The sequence below is a fragment of the Colletes latitarsis genome, chromosome 4 (assembly GCF_051014445.1).
Source record: "Colletes latitarsis isolate SP2378_abdomen chromosome 4, iyColLati1, whole genome shotgun sequence".
NCBI lineage: Eukaryota > Metazoa > Arthropoda > Insecta > Hymenoptera > Colletidae > Colletes > Colletes latitarsis.
The window spans coordinates 25,558,603-25,564,602 of NC_135137.1; positions in this window are offsets into that span (position 1 = coordinate 25,558,603).

Sequence of the window (6,000 nt, forward strand, 5' to 3'; positions counted from 1 at the left end):
CCGTATGTGCAGCAACAGTACAATATATAGGCCCCCCCCCCCTTCCCGGCTCCTAACCTTTTTTTTTGTACATGGGGAAATCCTCATGGACACCCGCAAGCCCGCCCGAAGGGATGGCTGGCGAGTAATGCCGGACTCTTACCGGTTAAAACCCCACAGTGACCATCCTCAGGTGCCTGACGGGGGACCGGGAACTCTAGTGAGCCATCACAGAGTCTCCCGCCACGCCATGCCTTTTCAGGCCCCCTCGGTGAGAGGCACTCCTCTCATCGCATTCCCACTCTACCTCAGGCACCTGGTCACCAGCACCCACGGCCCCGTGACATGGGACTAAGCCGTCGGCCGCGTGGACATATTGGCCGCAGGACTCACTCTCACTCAACTGCCCAACCTGCGGCCTTAGGTAAAACCCGCGGCAAATATCCCATACCCCAGTCCACTTACACACACATTCACACACGCAACATATTCATACCGGTGTTTGGTCCGCGGGAGCTTTCGCTCCGACCTCCGGAACGCCATGCGAGAATGCGGCCATCAGAGTTCTCAGGTTGATGACCTCATCCCCGCATTCCATCGCAGCGGCTGCTCTTATCCGTCACCTGGGGACGCGCCATGTAGGGGTTCACCTCCACTGCCGTCTCGACAATCAAACGGGTGTGTAGAGGGGTTCACCTCCCTTGCCGCCTGGTCAACCAAACGGGTGCGTAGCGTCCCGGCTCTTAACCTAACCCATACCTAACTCAGCTACAGATCTCTTAAAATTAACATATATGCTAGTATACAATTATGATAAATGTCATATTATTATATAACTAAAATTAAATAAAAATATTGTTTCGCAATGGTCTTATTTTATAGGACAAATAATGGTTGATTGGCTGTATGAACCTGTCAAAATATACTTAACCTTACTTTTTTATTGCAACTTTCCAACAAGTTTAAACAAAAATAATGAATTTCCGCAAATAATGAAATGCATATTAGTAATGTACTGAATTAGACGAATCGAATGACGTATAACTCACTCCGATCGGTGATCGGTCCGTTTGCTAGGAATATACCTTTTGATTTTCCTCATTATTTAATTGATTACCGGTGTAGGGCCTCAGTAAATACTTTTTTAAGGGGAACACTTCATCACTCACTATTACGCACGGAGCCAATTGTACGGTCGAAGTTCTGTTCGGCTAGTCCACGGTTCGTCAGTAAGTATAAATGGACTACAATAACTGCCATCACTTCAGAGTCCACAAATATTATCCAAATTATATCGTATTCGGTCTCATTTTAATCAGAAAAATGTTATGAACGTATTTAAAAAATTTTACGCAATAAACAAGAAATACAACATTTTTTCTTTTTCCTCACTATTGCCTCACGTTGATAATTCGACTCCAGATCGTATTACACTATGTGGAAAGTTTTCGTCTTTTGCTTTCTATTTATTTTTAAATTTGTTGAATGTTGTTTTCTTTCGATAAATATACCTCTTTGGCGCCAACTAACGCACACTTAACGTGGGAGCACTGTATTCGTAATTATAAGAATAAAAAGACTTTTTAAAGATAATTTATTTGGTACTAAACAGGTCATCATACAGTCATATCGATTTTTCTTTCTTTAGTATTTATACATTGATAACAGTTTTTAGAACAAATATAAATACCTATAATACAAGGCTAGTTAAGATCATACAAGAGTAATTACATAATAAACGAATTTCTTTTAAGTCTTATGTTTGAAATGTCGACCACCGACTATACACATAATTCTTTATTTGAAGGGTTGATTCCTTTTTGTATACATTTAAAAATAAAACTTTAAAGACGGATTAATACAGAGTTAATTTGTTTTAAAAAGGTAACATATGACGAAAATAATTCCAATTGTTCACAAAACTTATTTATATGTGTCGTAAACTGTTAAAAAAACTTCTTTACCAATGTTCGTTCCATTTCACTGTGCTTAAAAACGTAATTATGTTGACTTTAATCAATGTTAGATTTAATCGATATAAAAAATGTCTTTGAAAATGCAAACGTGCAACTATTTGGTGGTACGTTTGGACGTGGCCTTTGGAGGTAGTTGAGATCGTTGTTTAGATACCAGAATGTTTGAAAAACAAAATACAAAAAATTGAAAAAAAGGGATTGAAAAGGATTTCTGGACAGTTTAGACGTTTTTTGCAAAAGAAATATTTCCTTCAAAGAATTCATCAGTTTTCTTTGATAATTCTTTTTTTTAAGTAAAATGTATTTGAGTTAATAGTTACATTGCTAATATTTATTAACTATTATGAAACAATGAGTTACAAGACGAATAATTTTCCTAATCGCCCGCAAATAATTGTTTCTGAAATTATTTCTCCAACATATGAATTATTGTGCAATTTATACAATTATATATGCCGTAGGCAGTATTGCGAGTTTCTTGACGATTAAGAATATTATGGTTTCTAGGAGTTGGCCCATGTACCACTAAACTATACAGAGATAGAAGCTCAGGGGATATTATTCCGCTATTTAGCACCTTATACACAGAATTAAATTAAATTTCATACGGCTAATATTAAGTGGCCATAAATTTAGTCTTGTTTGTATCTGTATATAGTCATGGTTAGTAATACTATAGGAGTTCTCATATGACGGGCAATTAATCGTAGGAACCTATGCCGAAATTTTTTCAGTGTGTAATTGATACAATATGAGATAAGGAGATCAAATTTCAAAGTCTATAGTGTAAGTACATTTTATTATACAGTGCTGTAGATGTATTACTGCTGATTCAGTTGCACTTTTAATTATCTCAGTATTTATTGAGACAGATGTTGCCATAATTCGTTGTCTCATATCGTGAGGTGTTATTTGCGGCATTTTGTACATCGTGTGTTTCAAAGCTGAAACGTTATGATTTAATTATTTACGTATTATTATTGGGTTATGTTATTTAATTTAACGCTGTAGTCAGAGATCGAGAAAACATTTTAATGCATTTAGTTTTCAATGAGATGTATGGTACCAATTTTATCTTTTCTAAATATCAGAGTGATTGAAGTTCTATTGTAGCGTAAATAATAATAGCTTTAGAGATTTTAATATTTAGGTAAATTTAAAATAATTTCCATAGTTTGTAGGTTATGAACATTTTATTGTGTTTGATTTAATCTGTCATTGAATTACTATATTTGTACCCATCAAGTTGTATGAATTTTTTAGTACCAAGTGTTATCTTTCTGGAGGGACTAAATTCTGGCTGGAATTTTCAGTCTGAATTATTCATGTTGATTAATCTGCTAACTCTGCACAGACATCGTGGGTATTTAAGGGGTTATGGCAGTGTGATGCTTTAAAAAGTCCTCATTCGTTTATATGATAACAAAAAAAATAAATATTCGATCAATATAAGCTTTTGTATTTTATTTTACAATTCTATTAATTATAAAAAATGCTTTGATATTTAAAAAAAGTTATTTCTTCAGCTTCGTGACTTCTTCGATTTGAATAAGTTTATTCAAAATGGCTTATCGGTACACAAGATTCCGGTCAAACAGGATCAACTGCAACAAAAACAAAAAGTTTCATAAATTATAATATATTCTCTATGCATTGATGACTCAGTATTTCAATTTTTTGTAAAAATTATTTAAAAGGCAGCTATTTGAAACAAGCTTTTGGATTTTGATAACAAAATTAAGGCTTTTATATCTTGCGAAATAATTAAAAAGTAAAAACAAATCGGTCGTCAATAACTAATAAACGTTGTAGCAAATACATCTGCAAAATTTAGAACCAATTGCTAATCTAGGTCTTGTGATATTTTGTATATCGTTCATGAAAGCATACTTTCGAGAAAAATGCATTTAAAGTTTCTGAGCGCAATTTTTCTATCTTATTATATGCTTTTCTGAACTTACCGCTAATTGCCAATTACTGCTTCGTACATACAGGGTGTTTCTTCTGACTGAGTACACTGAAATATCTCGGAATGAGTAGAAATTACGGAAAAAGTGTTTAAACAAAAGTTATTCGGTATGAAAGGATATTTTATGTAGTAATTAATTTTTTCATTGATATAATGGTGAAGGTCATTTCAAGAACAAGTTGATCTTTTTAGTCGTATTATGACAGTTGGTTTCAATATCACTTCAATGACCTAAATGTTTTATCATTTCTTTCAGACAGTCATAAATTAAGAGCGATTAAATTCGCAACAGTCCGAGGCGAACAGTATCACAAGTTGGTTGCTTACATTTTGGTTGACGTGTATTGTGACTTAATCACGTGCCAAATCGTTGTTCTGAGGCTTAATTTCAGTTTCAGAGAATGGATTGATAATTCATCGTTATTGCTAAATTAAATATTAAAAATTTGAAAATGTAATTTCATGAAAAGAGAAAGACGGAAATCCATGTGACTTGCTAAAGAGTGTCTAATAAATTATGATAAGGTTCGATGAGAATATCTTGTCCTGATATTCCTAGAATCTCACATCGACACTGTATAGTCGCGAGGTGCGTAACGTTGAATCCATAACTTTATTCCTTTTTCCTATTCTGTCTATTCCTTCTGCAAGCCAGAGGTTCACTCAGAATTTAACGTAAGTGTATTCATTTATAGAGATTCGATATTCGTATGTTTATGATAGGGCAATCACTATTAAGGATATTGAAGTACAAATGTAGAACAGAAGTAAAGAATTTAAATATCCTGTATTGGTCTTCAGAATTCCAATTTCTTACTAACCACAATTTATTCAAATAATCTTATGAAAAAAACGTTTCTTAAAAACAATGTACCAGAAAACTGTATCATAAACCGAATTATCAAATCTCTTGAGTGTATGTATCAAAAAATCGGTTTTTATTTTTTCTCACTACGACGATAATTGAATCTATGATTTACATTTAGTGAGAAAGTATCATTCATAATAAGTTATGTTTATAATATATTTTAAATTTCTAAGCTCAAAATTATCTAACGATCACTATACTTAAAATATACAGGGTGTTCGGCCACACCTGGGAAAAATTTTAATGGGAGATTCTAGAGGGCAAAATAAAACGATCATCAAGAATACCAATTTGTTGATTGAGGCTTCGTTAAAAAGTTATTAACGTTCAAATTTCCGCCTGTAGAATGGTAATCTGCGAACATCTGGGTGCATACGATAGTGGTTCTCACTCAGCATGAGGAATTCTACTTATTGACGTATCGTCAGTCTTACAGTTTTGTGAGTGAGAACCACTAGAACTGACCTGCCTCAACCTATCGTGCACGCAGCTGTTCGCAGATTGCCGTCCTACAGGCGGAACTTTAAACGTTAATAACTTTTTAACAAAGCCTCATTCAGCAAAATGGTATTCTTGATTTTCGTCTTATTATGACCTCTAGGATTGCCCATTAAAATTTTTCCCAAGTGTAGCCGAACACCCTGTATATTTAACCCTGTGTAAAATTTTAGAACGTACGAATATTTTTACCACTTTATTCACCTTCATTTTACTTGAACTTCCTTCATGATCTCTTGAATATTCTTTTTGTGCGATTCCATTCAGTTTTCAAATTCATGTGTGTTCTATTTGGTTTTTCATTATTCGCACATTTTACAATTCAATAATTCACTAATATCCAAGGAGTTCTTATACTCCTTGGTAAGATGTGGAGTCGGGTTTTCTTAACGTTCCATTTCTCGAAACAATTAATCCTGTTGGCTCCGGTGTGTGGCGTATTCGTGTGTCACCCGTTATTGTGTGCAGTGCGGGCGAGTATTTTACCTGTACTCCTTTCTCCTTGGTGACGGCTCCAGACAAAAAAGGTAAAGAACACACACCTTGCAATGCAATATGTACGTTTTTTTACAATGCTATTATAAAGAGTCTTATTAAATGTTTTAAAAATATTTATTGGTCCGAAAAATTTTGGTATGCCATCATAGTCTATACCAAACACTTTCATCGAGACAACAATACGTCGATTAATTTCATAAACATTGTTTACA